This window comes from Muntiacus reevesi, chromosome 8, assembly GCF_963930625.1.
Source record: "Muntiacus reevesi chromosome 8, mMunRee1.1, whole genome shotgun sequence".
NCBI classification, from domain to species: domain Eukaryota; kingdom Metazoa; phylum Chordata; class Mammalia; order Artiodactyla; family Cervidae; genus Muntiacus; species Muntiacus reevesi.
In genome coordinates, this window is record NC_089256.1 from 12,361,741 (window position 1) to 12,383,406 (window position 21,666).

Consider the following 21,666-nt stretch of genomic DNA (forward strand, 5'->3'; position numbering starts at 1 on the left):
TGTGGCCAAGGACCCCTTGAGAAGGAGATTAGTACGGGTGTGAAATCAGACTTAATTAGGCACCCAAGCAGGAAACAGCCAATTTGAACTGAAAGAAGAAGACTGTCAGTTTTCTTAGAAGACTTTTTACAGGATGGGACCATAACCTATTCAGCTGGGAACTTGGGACATTCTTCAAGACATGAGAACAAGGACACCAAAGGCGACTCTGAAATCATGAAGGCTCCCCCCCAGTTTCCAAAGAGGAGGCTATTACCTGGGTTTCAACAGGCCTGACAAAGACTCCCAGTCCAAAGCCATGGGGGCCAGGCCAGTATCTCACTAGTATGTGAGATTTCATACACTAAATGATTATTTAATAATAAATGCTTTGCCACTGATTATCAAATTAATATATTTAATTAAATGCTAAATATTTAATATGTAAATGGGCAATTTTTAAAAATATTCTTTTTTCTTTCTGGCCACATTGTACAGTATGTGGGATCTTAGTTCCCAACCAGGGATTGAATCCGTGCCCCCAGCACTGGAACCATGAAATCTTAACCACTGGACCACCAGGAAGTTCCAGAATAGACAAAATATTTGAACAGATACTTCACCAAAGAAAACATAGACAGCATATAAGCATATGAAAAGATCTTCAATATCATTAGTTATTACAGAAATGCAAATTAAACCCACAAAACGCTATCACCACACAGCTATTAAATGGCTTAAAAAGAGAAGAGAGGTAAAGAAGGAAGGAAGGAAGGAAAGAAAGGGAAAGAGGGAGCAAGGAAAGCAAGTGAAACACAGAAAGAAGGGAACACAAAAACTGTCAAGAATAGGTGTGAATGAGGCTGCAGAGCAGCTGCAGTCCATACACTGCTTGTTGGAATGCAAAACAGCACAGCCACTATGGAAAACAGTCTGGCAGCTTCTTGCAGAATTAAACATAACTTACCATAGGACACAGCTATCTCACTGAGTCAGACTCAAAAGGCTACATGTGACATTCTGGAAAAGGCAAAAAATGTCAACAAAGACTAGATCAGTGGCTGTCACAAGTTAATGGTGAGAAAAGAGTATGACTACAAAGCAAGAAGGAAATTTTTTTTTCTTGAGCAGGTGAAGGAACTGTTCTGTACTAACACTGTGGTGTTACATCACTGTGATTACATCACTCCAAGTATATGCCAAATCTCATTTATACCCCAAAGTGTGAATCCTACTGTATGTAAACTAAAATAAATATACAGCAGAAAACATTAATTGGTTGGTCTTAAATGTAACTATTTTTACTCACATATGGTATTGTATCATCACTCAATATACAGTCACCAAGTTTTGCAGATCTTCCAAATGCTGACATCTTTGTAACATTGCATTTCAAGCAGTCTCTAGTAATTTCAGTGTGGAAATAGAAACTGAACATCTCAGTCTAATGAAAACAGTTTGGGCCTTACGAACTCCCTAAGGTCCACTCTAGGAACGCTGTTGCTGTTGTTACTGTTGTTCAGCCGCTAAGTCATGTCTGACTCTTTGCGACCCCATGACTATAGCCCACCAGGCTCCTCTGGGTTCCTTGCCACTGAACCACCAGGGAAGCCCCTAAAGAGAACTGCTTATCTAAATGTGGGAAAAACATCAAGCCAAACACCTAAAAATAAGCTCTTCCCAATCTACTTTTATAAATTCATTAGGTTTATCTATATATTAATGACACTAAGTCATGCTAACAATCTTCATATTGTACAGGATATGTACACATTGAGAAGGGGTAATGTTTGTTACATATGTTTGAGTGCTCAGTCACTTCAGTCGTATCCAATCTTTGCAACCCCATGGACTGTGGCCCGCCAGGCTCCTCTGTCCATGAGATTCTACAGGCAAGAATACTGGAGTGGGTTGCCGTGCCCTCCTCCAGGGGGTCTTCTGGACCCAGGAACTGAACCTGTATCTCCAGCACGGGCAGGCGGATTCTTTACCACTAGCGCCACCTGGGAAGCTCTTGCTATGTGTATGTGAAGTGTGAAGTGAAGTTGCTAAGTCATGTCCAACTCTTTGCGACCCCATGGACTGCAGCCTACCAGGCTCCTCTGTCCATGGGATTCTCCAGGCAACAGTACTGGAGTGGGTTGCCATTTCCTTCTCCACTATGCTACTGCTAAGTCACTTCAGTCGTGTCCGACTCTGTGCGACCCCATCCTTGGGATTCTCCAGGCAAGAACACTGGAGTGGGTTGCCATTTCCTTCTCCAATGCATAAAAGTGAAAAGTGAAAGTGAAGTCGCTCAGTCATGTCTGACTCTTCGCGATCCCATGAACTGCAGCCTGCCAGGCTCCTCCGTCCATGGGATTTTCCAGGCAAGAGCACTGGAGTGGGGTGCCATTGCCTTCTCCTGCTATGTATATAGATCATGATAAATACAGATCATGATAAATATAGATCATGATAAATATGACCATTTGGGGGAAGCCAGGTATAATTTCCAAGGAAAAAGTAAAGAACCAGCTAGTGATTCTAAAGGGAAATCTGCCATGCTAATACAAATGCAACTTTAGAAATCTACTGTACTTTAGCACATAACTTGACAACTTCCTGTTTCTGATAAAAATCAGCAGAGTGACAATACCCAAGTGACTAGCTCCGGAAGTCAGGCTGGGCTACAGATCTCTCAGTAAACAATGAAGAAGGGGAAATCCCCAAATAACTAACTTCAATATGTTCATCCTGAAAGACTCCCAGTATGTCTAGGGGGGTTACTGGGATGATACCCTTTTCCCTACAGACTAAAACCTGAGAACATGTATACTCAGAGTAACCATCACCACGTGGAACCTGGCAATGAAGCTGAGAGGCAAATAAAGATTAGGTTTCATTTTTTGAGTCTCTAAACCTAATCATTCTTCTATCTAGAATCTCTCTCTGAATTTTTCATTTCACAAGCAAAAAAGTACCTTTCTGTTAAAGACAAACTAAAAGGATCAACATATAAGAATGATAGGCATCTGAACTGACAGGAAAAAAAAGTATTAAATTTAAAGGAGAAAAGAATAGTGTAAGAAAGAAGACTTCAGATGGAAGAAAAATGAACAAAAACAAGAAGATAAAAAGCCAGACGAGGATTAACGCTAACACTAGCAAGCACAGACACTTTCAGATTTACCGACTGTGTGTGTGGGCACTGCCGCAGGCTAGTGACGGCCAGCACCGAGTGCTATGAGGTGCGGACCAAACCGCTGACTCGTGTCGGTGTGCGACAAAACCCACCACAACACGGGAAAGTAGTCAGCCTCCAGCTAATAAAAATAAACGAAAAAATAAAAAATTAAAAAATAAACAACCAGATCACTGATTTTACCAAGCTTTCACTTGTAAACATTTGCCAGGTTTTTGTTTTATTTTGAGGTCCTACTGTGAGACAAGCACAGTGTCAGTGAACCAGCTTATAAAACTAAAGCTGTCCCGGAAGAGCTTACAGACTAGTGGGAAAAGTTTTACTTCTTGTTACTATTATTTTACCTATAACGCTGACTTATCTTAAACACATTTCACTTCCAGTCAGCATCACAAACTATGCCAACTGCATGCATAAATTAGGTCCAGTATGTTGCTACTGTTTATACATTTATCTGGGCTTCCATGGTGACTTAGCCTCTCTTTTCACTTTATAAACTCTTAGCTGCCAGAACATACCTATTTTAAAATGCAATATAAAAACATATGGCCTGTCTTGAATTCCAAAGGCCTAAAAAACAAAAAATATAATGGTCCTAAGAAGGCAAGCTTGGTATCAGGTTAAAACAGGACAGATCCAGAGGAGCAGCGTAACAAGTTAATACTTACTAGTTCTAAGACAGAGGCTGTACATTCTGGCTTCATTCTCCTCACACAGGGTAATGCGAAAAAGGAAACTACTAATAGCTGGAGGAGAGCTTTTCTACTCCATGAGTCATCCATCCTGGAGGTGCTGGTAAATACAAACTATCTTCCTGAGACATGGAAGGAGGCATTTTACTCAGCCTTGTCTGCTCTAACCCCTAACTGCTGGGGGAAAAGACTCTCAAAAAGAAACATGTTCTTTTTCCAAGAAGAATGGAGTTGAACTAGCTGACTCCGCCCTCAAAAACAAAAAAGGAGTCAGAAAGAGACCAGTTTTACTTGACTATGACAGTAAAACACCTGATTTATCTCATGTCTTTTTTACACTTATCTCTCAACTTCCTCCACATTGGTATGTGCGCTGTAACACAGAAGAAATGAGGATTGTCTATAGATTCTCTAACTCTTCAGCCAAGCTTGAGAGAATCCCAGGTGGTTGTGTAGGTGAACACAATTTTAGAAGCACAAAGGAAAATCTACACTCTCTGATTCAAGGGAAAAGAATTGGAAACAGTCCAAGCCTGACAACAGTACACCCTACACTGTTCTCAGAAAGTGAAGCCATGCTCCACAAGTGCTCACAAACTGTGAGATAACTGTATACAGACGGCTAGGTCTTAAGGGACAATTCTCTTCTACCATCCCCCCACCTAGCTTCCTCAGGCTATCCCTCATTGTTGGGCTGGGAGGTACCTCTTAGTCTTATTTCACATTTTAAATCATGTTCATATATTACGCTGATAAATGAGGATCTTGCAAGTGCAAGGTCTGCACCTAAGAATGAGTACTTCCTTCAATTCTGTGTCCTAGGCAACTTAGTTGCTTGTCTCACCATAGTTCCAGTCCTGCTTGACTGCCCTGTGAATAAAACGTGCTTATAATACATTCAATTTCCTTTTTAACCACACACTTGGGTTCTAAACATTGCTCAGTCATTAGCTATGACTCAGGGAATGTCACATCAACCTCCAGGAAACTCCATTTCCTTATCTGTAAAATAAGGGAACTGAATAAGATAAAATCAAAGTCTTTTTCTAAGCATCAAAATTATGACCTAAGTTTCCCCTTAAATTTTATGGCCTAAACAAGACCATATTTATCTTGGGTTTTTAACTTTTTTTCACTGTATTAACCACCTCAGTATTCCACTCCTTACTCTTTAGTATACTCTAATTATTGTACGTCTTAAAGTGTCACTTGAAGTTGTACATATTTCCAAGAGTATGGAACACACAGCACATAGGAATGTACAGTATAAATAAGGTTTAGATTACATCATCACTTTTACCATATTTATGGTAAAATTTACCAACCATATTCTCCTGACATACACCAAACTCGTGGTCACCTGAAATTCCAGCCTATTTAACATGCAATTAATCATAACATTTAGGCATCTTTCACATTAAACTGCTGCACTTAATTCTACTTTCCCCTCAAGGCCTCCATGTGTAATTTTCATTCCAAAATAGATTTAGGACTTCACTCAGAGGTCACCTCACATTTGCCAGAATGGCTATTATCAAAAGGACAAATAATTACTGGTGAAGATGTACAGAAAATGGAAACCTTATGCACTTGTTGGTAGAAATGTAAATTGGTACAGCCTCTACAGAAAACAGTATCAAGGTTCCTCAAAAACCTACAAATAGAACTACTATATGACCCAGCATTTTGACTACTGGGTATTTACCTGAAGTAAATCAAAACACTAACTTAGAAAGATATATACATCTCTGTGTTGACTGCAGCATTATTACTATTATTTTTTGCAGCATTATTTATAAGAGCCAAGATATGGAAACAAACTAAGTGACCAACAGGTGAGTGGATAAAGAAAATGTGGTATATATGTATGTGTACACACACACACACACACAAGAATATTACTCAGCCATATAAAAGATGAAATCTTGCATTTGCAACAACATGGATGGACCTAAGAGGGTACGATGCTAAGGGAAGTCAGTCAGACAGAGAAAGACAAATACTGAATGGTTTCACTTATGTGCAGACTCTAGAAAACAAACAAACCAACAGAACAACAGAAAAATACAGAAAGCAAACAGGTGGTTGCCAAAGGGGAGGGGTGGGGGGAACAGGAGAAGTGAGGGAGATTAAGAGGTATAAACTCTCAGTTACAAAATAAATGAGTCACAGATACGAAATATACAGTGTGGGAAATATGTCAAGAATTAATGTAATACCTTGGTATGGTGGCAGATGACAACGACTTATCACGATCATTTTGAAATATACAGAAATATGAATCACTATGCTGTATATCAGAAACATATAGTGTTGTAGGTCAATTATACTTCAAAACAAACTCATAGAAAAAGAGACCAGTTTTGTGGCTACCAGAGGGGTTGGGGGAGAGGGAATTGGATGAAGGCAGTCAAAAGGTACAAACTTCCAGTTAAAAGATAAATAAATACTAGGACATAATGTAAAACGTGATAAAGATAATTAACACTGCTGCAAGTTAAAGATGAACATTGTTAAGAGAGTAAATCTAAGAGCTCTCATCACAAGGAAAATTTTTTTTCTATTTTTTAATGTTGCATCTATATGAGATGATGGATATTCACTAAATCTACTCTGCTAATCATCTCATGATATATGTATGTCAAATCACTATGTTGTACACCTTAAATTTACATAGCATTCAATTTCAATTATATCTCAATAAAACAGGGAGGAAAGTTTAGGATGGTAAATCTTGTATTATATGCATTTTACTACAATATTAAAAATTTGGGGGCAAAGTTATATATTGGGTTGGCCAGAAAGTTCATTCATGTTTTTCTTGGTCAACACAATAGATTTAAACTTCCTAGGTCTAAATGTTTCCCTTTTTTTTTTTTTTATCATTTTCTGTTTAATTATTAAATTGTAAATGACCTGGTCTCCATGCTACAGCCACAGTAATCCGAGCTTTAAAGTTCCCTACTCAAAATCCTTCAATGCTTCCTCCTAGCCCTCAAAATAATAAAACCACCTTCATACAGACCTATCTTTCCATATTCTCACCTATGCTCCATCATAAAGGTCCATGTTCTGCTCTCCCAATTTGGCATCCTTTAAAGATGTTTGTCTCTGCATTGCTCCTTCTTTGGAACCTAAATTCAAGAGTCATTTCTCTTATCATCAGATAAGGCTGATTTAGGTGCCTCTCCACTGTGGTCCCAGGTGGCACAGTGGGAATCTGCCTGTCAATCAATGCAGGACACAGGTTCAATCCTTGGGTCGGGAAGATTCCCTGGAGCAGGAAATGGCAACCGGCTCCAGTATTCTTTTTTTTTTTTTTTTAATTTTTTATTTTTCAGTGGGTTTTGTCATACATTGATATGAATCAGCCATAGAGTTACATGTATTCCCCATCCCGGTCCCCCATCCCACCTCCCTCTCCACCCGATTCCTCTGGGTCTTCCCAGCCCACCAGGCCCGAGCACTTGACTCATGCATCCCACCTGGGCTGATGGTCTGTTTCACCACAGATAATATACATGCTGTTCTTTCGAAACATCCCACCCTCACCTTCTCCCAGGCTCCAGTATTCTTGTCTGGAAAATTCCTTGGACAGAGAAGCTTAGTGGGCTACAGTCTGATAGCTTATGGTGAACAGTGTCAGATTTGTGATCTCCGAAGATTTAACTTCAGGACCAGGGACCAGGCTTGATCACTCTGCTTTTGAATAGCAGAGTTTTATTAAAGTATAAAAAGGGACAGAGAAAGCTTCTGACGTAAGACATCAGAAGGGGGATGGAAAGTGCCGCCTCTTGCTAGTTTCAGCAAGCTGTTGCATGTCTGTTAGAAAGTCATTAATCAGATATGAGAGACACCTCAAGGCTGACAGAGTTTCAGCAGGCCCCTCTCCCACAATATGCATTTTTGAGATAGGATGGCATGAGGTGTGTCATCCCCCAGCCATAAAACAATTGATATGGGTACTGGTTTGTTGACCTATTATTAGACCAAGGTTTGAGAAAAGAAAAACTTAGTCTTAGGTGGAACCATTTTGAAGAAAGGCAAATTCCAAAGCAAATACACAGTTTCATTAACATAGCTTAAGAAAAACATTTCCATAGAGAAACCTCCTTTTAATTTTGTATGGAGAAGGAAAAAAAAAATCTGACACTTGTAGTTTGTTTCCTCCTGCCGCTTAAGAGAGAGGTAAAAAATGTCTGACACTTGCAGCCTATTTCCTCCGTTTGGAGACCCCTGGGCCTTCCTGCCTGTTACCCTCTCAAGTCCACGGGGGTCGCAAAACGTTGGACACGACTGAGCATGCACACAAGGCAGGCCACTGTGCCCTTACACATTTTTTATTTATTAAGGCACTGAGTGTCCTGTGACTGAAACAGGCTGCTTAAATAGTATCTCCCCACCCAGCAAGTTCTTAGATGAACTTGCCAAAGTCTCATTTCACTTTATATTCTTGGCACCTTAACAGAATACCATGTATGTGATAATTAAATTTACAGAACCAACATCATAAATTTAAGCTTCCTTCATATGGTATTCCATTCCTCAATACAAGTGCCCTTCCTCACTCAGCAAACTCCTGAATATCCTTTATGATCTCATTTATGGTTGTTTTTTTTTTTTCATTATTTCCCCATACATCTCTGAGCAGAGTTAGTCAATCCCTTCACTATGCATCTAACTTCTTCTCTTTATATACTTACGCTACGGAATCTGAAATCCTCTTGTACACAGTTCTTACAATTTCCTCCATATGGCAGGAACCATTAGTTGTCTGCCTTTTTGTTTTCTTCTTCCTAAATAATAGAACTCCCCAACTGAGCTCAGCACATGGCAATCACAATAAAAAATATAATGTCAATTTGGACTTAGCTTTGACCATTTAAGTTTTACTCTCAAGTAGCAGGCAGTTGGAGAAGGCAATGGCAACCCACTCCAGTTCTCTTGTCTGGAAAATCCCAGGGACGGCGGAGCCTGGTGGGCTGCCGTCTAAGGGTCACACACAGTCGGACACGACTGAAGCGACTTAGCAGCAGCAGCAGCAGGCAGTTGTAGTGCACCTCCCCATGACAAGTAAGGCAACCCACCCCTATGTCTGGTTTTACTCAGTATCCTTAGCTCTGGTCTACAGTATCAAGTGTGACTCTCAGTCTCTATGATCTTACAGGACACGAATTCAGGACCACCTCAACTATTTCCGTATCTAAACCCTGGTACAGCCAAGGCTTCGACCCCACTTTGCAAGTCTTACTTCTAATCTACTACTTACTCCCACATATAAATTCATCTCATTTTTTCAAACAAGGTTTTACTTTTTAAAATTCTTTTTATTTTATCTATCATTGGTTTTATAGACCAGGCATATATTACCCATTCTAAAAACTTAATCCAACCAATTATTAAAACTATATGGGTCCCTGCAGATACTGGTGAAGAAATGTTAGTATGGTAAAGCCAAAAGGCTATATAGGATATGCATGTACTTATTTTGTTATTAAAAAGAAACACATGCTAAATACAAAAATCTTACTAACTGTTTTTCGTTCCTCCCTTCCCCATCCCTTCCCTTCTTTTGCAGTTTTGAAGGGCAAAAGCTTCCAAATCTACTTTCAGAAATACCATCACTACTGAGATAAAAACAGTATTTATCACTGTTATCACCCAGTTCCCTAGCATATTAGGTACACAAGGATCTAGTGACTGAGGCTGATGCCACATGAGGATTTGGTATCTGAGGCAATGAGGTCAATACGTAATTCCATATTCCCACTTTGTTATAAACTGAGTTATAAGTAGTATTCAATTATCAACTCATCAAAAGACAGAAAAAGAGAAGTAAAAGTGGTAAACAAATCAATGAAAAATTCAGTCTACTAGATGTAAATGTGTTTAGCTCATTTCTAAGAAGTTATCAAATTTGATATAAAAATAAAATACAAAATTTAACTAAAAGCTGTTTATAGGAGAAACAGGCTGAAAATAAATTTTAGAATATTTTGGCAAACACTAACACAGAAAAAAGATGATGCAGAAATCTTAGTATCAGACAAAACAGTATTATGACAACATTAATAGGTATGGAGAGGTATGGTATGCAGTAAAAGAAGTATAAATAAACAGGAATTCCCTGGCTGTCCAGTGGTTAGGATTCAGCACTTTGAGCACTATCAGGGCCTGGGTTCAATCCCTGGTCAGGGAACTAAGATTCACAAGCTGCATGGGGTGGCAAAAAATAAAAAAGCATAAATAAACTAATAAAATGCATCAAAACTTTATTCATACCTCACTCTTAAGTAAGGCAAAACTAATATAATTATAAGAAAAAATCAATCTTCATCCACTGCATGAACTGCTAATTTACTTGTATTAAAAACTGATAAATCAGAATAAGTATATAGAATAGATCCACAAAACTATCAAGTTTAATCTAACGGTTATATAGAAAACTTTCCATTAAACAAAAATACAATGATATAATTATTTTCAAGTACACATGGAACTAAAAAATTGATTACAGAGTCACAAAAAACACAAAATTTCAAAGAACTTATGTCTAAGACTACCTTCTCCGACCACAATATTGAAATCATCAATAAAACATCTTTTAAATCTTTTAAAACTTAAAAATGGGACTCCAAAGGACTTCCCTGGTGGTCCAGTGGCTAAGACTCTGTGCTCCCAATGCAGGGGGCCCAGGTTCAATACCTGGTCAGGGAACTAGATCCCACATGCCACAACTAAGAGTTCACATGCATAACTGAAGACTCCATATGACACAACAAAGATCGAACATCCTTTGTGTCCCAACTAAGACCAGGTGCAAACAAATAAATAATTATTTTTTAAGAATGGATTCCTACACAAAAAATTTAAAAGAAAATCATAATAGAAATGATACAATAAGACCAGGCAACAATAGAAGTATTATGCTATCCAAAGGTAGATCTCAGCTTATAGTTTTAATGCATTTATTACCCTAGTAAGACAAAATACGCTTAATTAATACATTTTCAATTAAAAACTATAAAACAGAGCATAAATCTAAAGAAAGCAGAAATGCATTAATCATGTTTTAAAATTTTCTGTATCTTTTAATGGGCTTCCCTGGTGGCTCAGTGGTAAAGAATCCCCTTCCAAAGTAGGAGATGCAAGTTTGATCCCTGGGCTGGTAAGATCCCCTGGAGAAGGAAATGGCAACCCAATCCAGTATTCCTGCCTGGGAAAACCCATGGACAAAGGAGTCTGGCAGGCTACAGTCCGTGGGGTCAGGGTCGCAGAAGTCACTGGATACAACTCAGTGACTAAACAACAACATATCTTTTAATGCTCGGGTATGGCAGAGCCTTTAGGACCCAGGGAAGGACTGGCTCTCCAAGGATTACCTACCTAATCCCTAGAGATAGCAAATAAACACAGAAGCACATCTTTGATGTACAACACTGAACCCAGGACCCATATCGCCAACCATTTCCATCAAAAAAACACTCTCATATACCAAGCCAGTATTCTCCCTGCCCTAAACCACTCCAGGGCCACTACGAGAAACAACTGAAGACCACCCCTCTCACCTGGAGTTATAAACTATTCAAACTATCCAGTTCCAAACTTGCTCAAGTTTGCCTACCCTGCTTCAACCATGCTTTCTCTCAGAAATCACAATAAAGGCTCCATACAGCACTACCATCCAATGGCTTAACAATGTTTGCTTTACCAAAATGCGATCCCTCTTAACATCACCTCAAACCAAAAGACCTGCTTAACAGTTAAGGAAAAATAGTATTAATAATAAGCATCCACTGCTCTTAGCACATATCACATCATCAGGAAATCACCAGATTAACAAAACAATGGAATGGCATGTTACTCAGCTGAACAGTCACCCTGCTAGTCTTCCAGGATGCAGTATATGCACTGAACCAGTGACTAAGGTGTTGTATCTCTTATTATCCAGAATATGGATGTGTGCTCAGTCACTCATTCGTGTCCGACTCTTCACAATTCCATAGACTGTAGCCCACCAGGTTCCTTTGCCCATGGAATTTCCTAGGCAGGAATACTGGAGCAGGTTGCCGTTTCCTACCCCAGGGGATCTTCCCAAGCCAGGGATCGAACCCACATCTCTTGCATCTATTGCACTGGCAGGCAGATTTTTAAAGAATGCACAAGTCCAGAAACCAAAAAGTAAAAGCTGGACTCTTTTTCACCATCAATCCCAGTAACTCACTTGTGGAATCTGGATTTCCCATACCCATAATTCAAAAGCTCTCTTGTACTAGAGGTTCTGAGGGTAATACTTGCACCAGAAGATACAATAAGGGTTCCACTGAGCCTAAAAGCTACAACCATGGAAATCAAAGAAAGAGAAGCTTCAAAAGGAGGAAGGCAAGAAGCACCTTCTTGATGCAGGGCCTTTGTATGCGTATTATCGGTTGGAATGTTCTTCTCCACTTTACTTAATTTCAACTTATCCATCCAATTTCCAAGAAAGTGGAATTCCCTTAGAAAGACCATCCCCAACTCCTGAATGTTAGGCCTAGTCGCTCTCTCCTTTTATATGTGCTCATGGTCCTGAAAATTTTCTACATAACTGTTATCACAATTGTGTTGGTTGAAATGTGACTAATGTAAATATAACTCTACTAACTGAAATGTAATTAGATGAACTGGCATTTTAAAAAAGCTACAGCCACTACTTGGGCACTGTGGGCTCCTCATGTTGAAAGAACAGCAGACAAAGAAAGGAATAAAATATACTAGCTGTGACAACGGACTCTGAATATCATTAGGAGTTGCACACAATGGAGGTAGGAAGCAGTCTGTCTGAAACCTTTTTCCATGCTTGAGACTAACAAAGGAAACAGGAAATCGAAGCACCCATGGCCCAAAAAGAGTAAGACCATTAAGGACTCAAGTCCCTCAGGTTTGGAAGGGTAGGGACTTGAGGTCACAAGCCACCTATAGCAGCTGAACTGCTGGCCAGCATAAGGAAAATCTAGAATGGGTGGTGGAAGAGGAAAACGACTGAATAGTAATCCTTGCTTCAAGACCAGCTGCAGCAGCCAGTACCAAGGGCATGCATCAACAACCCTTTGTAAATTTCTGTTGAGAGTTCAGTGACTTGGTGAAGGATTAGAATCAATGCTTGGTCCAAATAGATCTGCAGCCCTTCTTGGTAGCTCAGTGGTGTGAAGAATTCATCTGCCAGGAGACATGGTTTCGATACCTGGGATCAGGAAGATCCCGAAGAAGAAAATGGCAACCCACTCCAGTACTCCTGGCCTGGGAATCCCATGAACAGAGGAGCCTGGCAGGCTGCAGTCTATCAGGTGGCAAAGAGATGGACACGACTTAGCAACTGAACAACAACAATCAGATCTGAGCAGAGTAAGAGGGACATTTATGGTAATTTGTTACACAGTGAGAGCCTAAAACAGCTAGAATTGAAGGCGAGGCTGGAAGCAAGGTGTAGAGTCTATCAGAAAAATTTTCATCTTCATGCGGTCCAATTCTCCTTTGATTCTACCTGTATTAATTTTCCTAATGCCATGTTAACAAACTGCCATATATTTAGTGGCTTAAAACAATACCAATTTATCTTAAAAGTTCTAGAGATAAGTTCAAAATAAGTTTTACAAAGCTGAAATAAAAGTCTGCATTTCTTCAAAAAGTTCAAGGGGAAAATCCATTCCTGTCCATTCCAACTTCTAGAAGCTTCCCATATTCCTTGGCTCCTAGCCAGATCATTGTGATGACCTCTGTCTCCACTGTCATATTTATTTTTTGAAATGAAACAGTCAAGTTTATTGAAATTCTTCAAAATGTATACTTAATATGTTGTTTCTAAAATGTTTCACCTTCATATAATTTTTATTTCACCTTTCTTTTTATTTTACAGTTTTTTCCATTTTTTTCCTCTGTCTAAAACTGACACTCCTACTTCCTCTTATAAGGTTCCTTGTGATTACACTGGGTTCACCCAGATAATCCAGAAAAAAATCAACCTATATCCAGAGTTCCTTCTGCCATGCAACGTAACATACTCATAGGTTTAGAAGATTAGGATCTTTGGGAGACCATTATTCTGCCTACCACACTAGGCATAAGCCAAGGCCAATAGTTACGGGTAGGTTCTGACTTACTTCCCCCACAATATTCACTGTGATTCATTTTGTGACCCGAGGCTTCTTTAAAGCCATGGAGACACCACTAAAATAGGGAGGCAGCCCTAAAATAGGGGAGGGAAGGAGAAAGAATCTACTCCCCACTGAAGCAACTGTCTATTGGTGGAGAACAAAGACAGATGGTGTGATACAGTTCACTCCTGACCATCCCTGAATCGACAAACTGAGAAGCATTAAGATCCTCAGAAGCTCCCGCTGGGATTGAGTCCTAATTGTCACATCGCTTAGCAATTCAATAACACACACTTATATCACCTTTTCTTTTATTTCATTCACCTTAGTCCTTTGCTCTTGTTCCCTAAGATCATCTGCCAAATACATTACCTACATGCAACTCTGCTTTTAGATTGTTCTAGCGGAGAGGATGAGGAAGAGACCTGGTTAAGGCAGTCAGTCATGTACAGAGTTTTAGACACAGAAAAGGGAAACAAAAACTATGCATAAAGGAGGGTGTCAAGTGTTGAGATTACCACTGTATAACGTGGACTCAAATTTCTTAATTTCTCTGTTTTATCACCTGTAAATGAATGATTTGACTTCCCAGATTCTCTATAATTCCTTTCAGTTTGAAACTTTTATGATACAACAAACAACATTATGGATTGGTGAAAGGGGGGCAGTAGATAGGCAGAACTGAGAAATTACACCAAAGAGGCCAAACTAGAAAATATTGAAACAAGCCAGTCAGAAGGAAATACAGTGTGAATTCAAGAAGCCATGGAGAAATTAGAACACTTATACATTGCCACTTTGGAAAATAGTTTTGACAGTTCCTTGAAAAGCTAAATATAGTTAGCATATAACCCAAGAATTCCATTCCTAGTTACAAACACCAATCTATATTCACATAAAATTTATACAATGAAGCTGAAGCCTTACCTTACACCATATACACAAAACAAAAGAACCCAAAATGAATCAAAGACCTAAATGGAAGAACTAAAACCATAAAGCCCTTAGAAGAAAACAGGATGAAAGCTTCACAACATGGCAGCAATTTCTTGAATCTAACACCTAAATCACAGGCAACACAAGAAAAAGTCTACAAACTGGACTTTAACAAAATTAAATTCTTTGAGCATCAAAGGAATCCATCCTGGCATAGGAGATAATATCTGCAAGTCACATATCTGATAAGGAATTGACACCCAGAATATACAAAGAACTCTTACAAGTGAATAACAAAAAAAAACCAAGCCAATTTAAAAACGTGCAAAGAATCTGAATAGACACTTCTCTAAAGAATATATACAAATGCCAACAAGCACAAGAAAAGAAGTTCAACATCACTAATCATTAGGAAAATGCAAATCAAATAAAATCTGCCACTGGTTTAAAACTCAACATTCAAAAAACTAAGATCATAGCATCAGGTCCCATCACTTGATGGCAAATAAATGGGGGAAAAAATATAAACAGTGGCAGATACTATTTTCTTCAGTTCTAAAACCACTGCAGACAGTGACTGCAGCCATGAAATTAAAAGACACTTGCTCCTTGAAAGAAAAGCTATGACAAACCTAGACAGCATATTAAAAAGCAGAGACATCACCTTGCCAACAAAGGTCCATGTAGTCAAAGCTATAGTTTTCCAGCAGTCATGTACAGATGTGAGAATTGTACCATAAAGGTGGCTGAGTGCCGAAGAATTGATGCTTTTGAACTGTGGTGCTGGAGAAGACTCTTGAGAATCACGTGGACAGCAAGGAGATCAAACCAATCAATCCTAAAGGAAATCAACCCTGAATATTCATTGGAAGGTCTGATGCTGAAGCTGAAGCTCCAGTACTTTGGCCACCTGATGCAAAGAGCTGACTCTTTGGAAAAGCCCTTCATGCTGGGAAAGACCAAGGGCAGGAGGAGAAGGGGCAACAGGCTCTGGGACATAGTGAAGGACAGGGAAGCCCAGTGTGCTGCAGTCCACTGGGTCACAAAGAGTCATGTGTAACTTAGTGACCGAACGAGATACCACGACCTCACACTCATTAGGATGCTAATCCTATCAAAAAACTGAAAATAACAAGTACTGGTGAAGACATGGAGAATTCAGAACCCTTGTGCATTACTGGTAAGAAAGTGAAATGGTACAGCCACTGCAGAAAAGTTTGGGGTCCCTTAAAAATTGAAAATATAATCAAACAACTCTACTTCTTGGGATACACTCAAAAGAAATAATAGCACAATCCTGAATAGATATTTGTACACACATATTCACATAGAACTATTCACAATAACCAAAAAGTGGAAGCTACCAGAGTCCATCAACAGATGAATGGGTAAATAAAATACGATATATACAATCAATGGAATATTACCAGCCTTAAAAAATGATGTGCTACAATGTGAAGACATTATGCTAAGTGAAATAAGCCAACCACAAAAGGAAACTGTAAATGAGGTTCCTAGGTCAAATACGTAGAGACACAGTACGGTGGTCACCAGGGCAGGGGGAATGCGAGACTGAGAAGTTAGGTGTGTGATGGGCACCGAGTTCCAACTGAGGAAGATGGAACGCTCTGGAACTAACTGGTAGTGATGGTTGCACAACACTGTGAATATACTTAAAGCCAAAGAACAATACTTAAAAATGGTTAAAATGGTAAATTCTATGTTATGTATATTTTAACCATAATAAAAAAATTCATACATGAATGTTCCTAACAGTATTACCTAATAGACAAAAGGGAGAAACAACCCAAATGTCCATCAACTGATGAAAAAGGCTAAATCTGGTATATCCATACAATGGAATACTATTCAGTAATAAAAATAATAAAGTACTAATGAATTAACAAAGTACTAAATACATGTTATAACATGGATGAACCTTAAAAACATTATGAGAAGAAGCCAGCCACAAAAGACCACATAGTGTATGATTCCATTTATATGAAATGCCCAGAATGAACAAATCTAGAGACAGGAAGTAGATTACTGGAGAACTGGGGGTACGGTTGGTCAGACGGTGACAGCAGGAATGGGGTTTCTTTTCAGGGGTGGTATAAATGTTCTATGTGGTACTGGCGACAAAACTGTGACAGTACTAAAAGCTACTGAATTGGACATTTTATCTCAAGGTATTTTTTTTATTTCATTGGTGATCCACTGGTTTTTTAGTAGCATATTGTTAAGTCTCTATGTAATCATCTTTTTCTCATTTCTCTTTCTGTGACTGATTTCAGACTGGTACACTTTAAATAGGTGAACTGTATGTATAGGAACTGTATCTCAGTAAGCTTTTCTTTAAAATGTCAACAGGGCCCAGGGACTGACTGAGACTGTAAAATGAAGCAAAGGGATGAATAAAAGATGAACTACAAGAAAACAGAGACATCGCAGCTTGAATTCTAGCTCTGACACTTATTAAGTGTGTGACCATGTGCAAGTTACTTAAACTCTCTGTGCTTTGATAACATCTACTTACAGAGCCGTTGTGAAGATTAAACAAACTAATATGTAAAACAGTACAGTGCCTGCTACATAATCATCCTTTCCTGCCCTATCCCACCTAACTTAATGATAGTTATATCTGAATTTTATAAGGAAATTATGTCCATTCCAGGTAGCAAATGACCTAAAAGTCATCAATTACATGCTACTGGCAACACAATTTTCAACTGCTAATTCACTGCAAGTTGAAACTTGAGGCAAAGCAAAAGATAAACCTTTAGAAGCTCCATTCACCAATTATCTCTCAGCTTCCTTTTCTCTTCCCCTCCTTCACTTTATACACATCTTTCCTTGCCTCTCAGACTTTTTTCCTTACCCTTTATTCCAAACTACTACTCTTACTTACAGATTGCTATTGATCATGAAAAGGCAACAATAATTTACTTTTTTTCATAATAACACATGCAAAGATAAGAAAAGAAAAAAAAAGAGAAACTCGTCAGGCAAGCTATGGAACAATCAAACTGTTTGTTGGCAGCTAACCTGCCAAAAAAACCCCTAAACAAAAAGACAATTAAAAAAATGAATGCAGGAAAGCTCCCACACCTTTCCTCGTGGGGTCTCTTACTTGATATCTGGAGACAGAATCTTGTGGCAACTACATAAAAGGAATTGGAATTTCGTCACACTACCTCTAACTAAGTTCCACTACCAAAAGTCAAGTGCTCTTTGAAGTTAATACAATTTGACATATTAAACTACGCTTCCATTTTAAATATACCTTCATTTAATTTCAATGTTAAATAAGAATTTAATCTCAACCCAGTTTAAAGGACAATGCCTTTCAAAGAAGCACCTGCATTATAAATGCATCTGGAGTAAGAGTCAGTAAAAGGATGTGGTTAAGAAGCATGAACAGATGAACTGTCATTGTACTGCTATGATTCTGCATACTTTCAGGTCAGAAAATTCCTACTAAAAACACTTCAAAATAAATTCATAAATGTTATCTACAACATTTAAAAAGAAAGTACATCTAAAGAAAAGATGCTACAGTAAACGGAAAAGTCTTTTCTTCCTCTACAAACTACTTAATGTCTCCTTGATGCTTAACTGTATTGTTATTGAATTTCACTTCAAAACATTTATTGGGCACTTAAGGAAAAGAGCAAGTACACTAAGTGCTTTTAATATAATATGTTAATAATCCCCACCATGAGCTTATGAAGCAGACATTAATATTGCCATCACAAGGAATAGCCACACTAGCTGCAGTCAAGTTAAACTTCCTTCTTTCCTGAAATGCCTTGGCTTCCTTAACCCTGTATTAAGTTGGTTCTCCTCCTCCCTCTCTACCTACTCCTGATTTCCATATCTGGCGTCTCTTTTTTTTTCTTTTTCCCTTGCTCTTATCAGTATATACACTCTCAGTAGATCATCCATTTTCATGGCTTCATCTTACCACCTTAGTCAACTGATTCCCAGATCTAAAATTTCACCGGTGTGCTCTAATCCAAGTTCCTCAATATTTCTACATGAAAGTCTTGCTACCACGTCAAACTCAACACGTACCAATCCCAACCCATCATTAACTCCAAATGCCAGCCCTTCTATCCTCTCTGTGCTGAGTCATGTCCAGCTTTTCGCCACCTCATGGACTGCAGCCCCCCAGGCTCCTCTGTCCTCCTTACTCATCTGTAAATTACAAACCATTATCATTCCCTCTACCGAGACTCCCCACTTTAGACACACAGCAAGTTGCATTCATTTTTCCTTTCTTGTCCATCCTTTTCTGTTCCATTGGCACTGCCACCACTAAAATCCAAGCCCTCAGCAATTCACCTAAACTACCATTAGAAGTGTTTGTTATAATTAATTCACTCCAACCTCTCCATTTCAGTCTGACGGAATGACGAGAGTGCGCTAAGCACTGGCTGGATATTGGAGGGGTACAAAAGTGAAAAAGACATCTCTTGCTTTACTTAAAGCAAACATTTTTTTTTTCCAAATAAAATTAAGGATTGTGGTAAATGCTGTACAGATATAAACATAGTGCTGTCCTAAAAGATAGAGAATAGGAGAGCTATTTTTCTTTGGGATTTTAGTTAGAAATGGATTTTAAGCTGATAACAAAGATGAAAATGAGGAAGTTATCTAAATATTTAGAGTGCTTCAAGCAAAGGAAACTGCAAAACACACAGGTTCCAGCAAGAAAAATGTTTGGCATGTTATGGAGAATGACCTATTCTAATATAACGTGAGAATAATAAGGGGGAAGTGGTACAAAATAAGGTTGGAACAGAAATAGGCTAATTTTATTCTGTGGGTAATAAGTTATTAAAGGGTTTTAATCAGGGGCTGTGCTGTGCTGTACTCAGTTATGTCTGACTCTGCAACCCCATGGACTGCAGCCTGCCAGGCTCCTCTGTCCATGGGATTTTCCAGGCAAGAATACTGGAGTGCATTGCCATTTTCTACTCTAGGGGATCTTCCAGACTCAGGGATTGAACCTGCATTTCCTATACTGGCAGGCGTATCCTTTACCACTGAGCCACCCGGGAAGCCCTTAATCAGGGGAGTTCTAATCTGATACATACTGTGACAGAGACTGAAGAGCTACTGCTCATGAATATCTATGTTTTCTCATTAGTACAACAACTATTCAACATTTCTCAGCGGCCTCTGTAGTTAGGCGGAGTCATGGGACTCAGTTCTGACCAATGAAATGTGGGTGAAAGTGATATATGCCACTTTCTGAGCAGATCCCAGAATCTTCCTCCATACTTGCTCCCCTTTTCAAGACCATCTCAAAAGCTACATTGTGATGTGATGGTGATAACTTAAAAAGATACAGGAGCCTACACCTCTGAATTAACTGCATAGAGGTAGCCCCACTCCTCCTCTATTCACACAGGGGCTGCCCTAGCGGCTCAGTGGTAGAGAATTCACCTGCCAATGCAGGAAATATGGGTTTGCGTCTTTGGTTGGGAAGATCCCTTGGAGAAGGAAATGGCATCCCATTCCAGTATTCTTGCATGGGAAATCCCATGGACAGAGGAGCCTGGCAGGCTACAGTCCGTGGGGTCACAAAAGAGTCAGGCATGATTTAGTAACAGCTCCTCCAAAGTACATATACAGTAGACTGACGTGAGAAAGTAATATAAACTTCCATCATGTTAAGCCACTTAAGATTTGTTGCTTAATAGAGCTGTTAGCATATCACAATTAATACAGAAATCTTAAAAACCATTCTTTGACCACTGGTAAAAAATTAGTTAAAGGAAAAAATAAAACAGTAGAAATATAAACTGGTCCATTAGACTACTTAAGACTCACCAACAAAAATTTTAAATACAATACTTATACAGACATTTCTCTAAAGATAAAAGAAGGGAGAGACAGAGGATGAGATGATTAAACAGCATCACTGACTCAATGGACATGAATTTGAACAAACTCAGGGAGATAGGGAAGGACAGAGGAGCCTAGCGTTCTGCAGAGAATGAGGTAGGGTCGCAAAGAGTCAGACAGGACTTAGTGACTTAACAACAACAACTAAATATATACAAATGACCAACATGCACATGAAAAGGTGCTCAACATCATGAATCATTAGGAAAACAACTATCAAAACCACAATGAGGTGTCACCTCATATCCATTAGGATAGCTACTATCAAGAAAGGAGTGAAGGGAGGGAGGAAAGATAGTTCCTCAAAAGAAAGTGCTGCAGTTCCTCAAAAAACCAGAGAATTATCATGTGGTCCAGCAATTTCTGAAGAGACTTGAACAGGCATTTGTACATTCATGTTCACAGCATTATTTATAATAGCCGAAAGTGGAAGCAAACTAAGTGTCCATCAACAGATGGATAAACAATATGTAGTATATATAGTCAATGGAATATTATCAGCCTTAAAAAGGAAGAAAATTTTGCACATGAAGACCATGCTAAGTGAAATAATGCAGCCATTAAAAAAAAAAAAAGCCAGTGATTCCACTTACATGAGAGCAAACAAACAGAAAAAGAACCAGAAAGGAGAAAGGTGGGTGCCAGACATTGGGGGAATGGGAGAATGGCAAGCTGTTTAGTGAGTGCAGTGTTTTGTTTTTGCAAGGCAGAAAAGTTCTGGAGATTGGTTGCACAACGTGAATTTACTTAACAATACTCAACTATATACACTTAAAACTGGTTAGAAAGGTAAATTTTGTTATGTGCATTTTACCACAATTTTTTTTAA

The 21,666-nt window shown here is 38.9% G+C and overlaps 1 protein-coding gene and 1 non-coding gene across 3 annotated transcripts in view; one reads left to right on the forward strand and one right to left on the reverse strand.

The window, feature by feature from the left end:
* The window catches only part of NCK1 (NCK adaptor protein 1), a 74,777-nt gene that overhangs the window by 38,080 nt on the left and 15,031 nt on the right, over positions 1-21,666 (reverse strand). The window lies entirely within an intron of this gene.
* Positions 10,500-10,572, forward strand: TRNAG-CCC (transfer RNA glycine (anticodon CCC)). Its single transcript has one exon. It is a non-coding gene; the product is annotated as a tRNA-Gly (tRNA).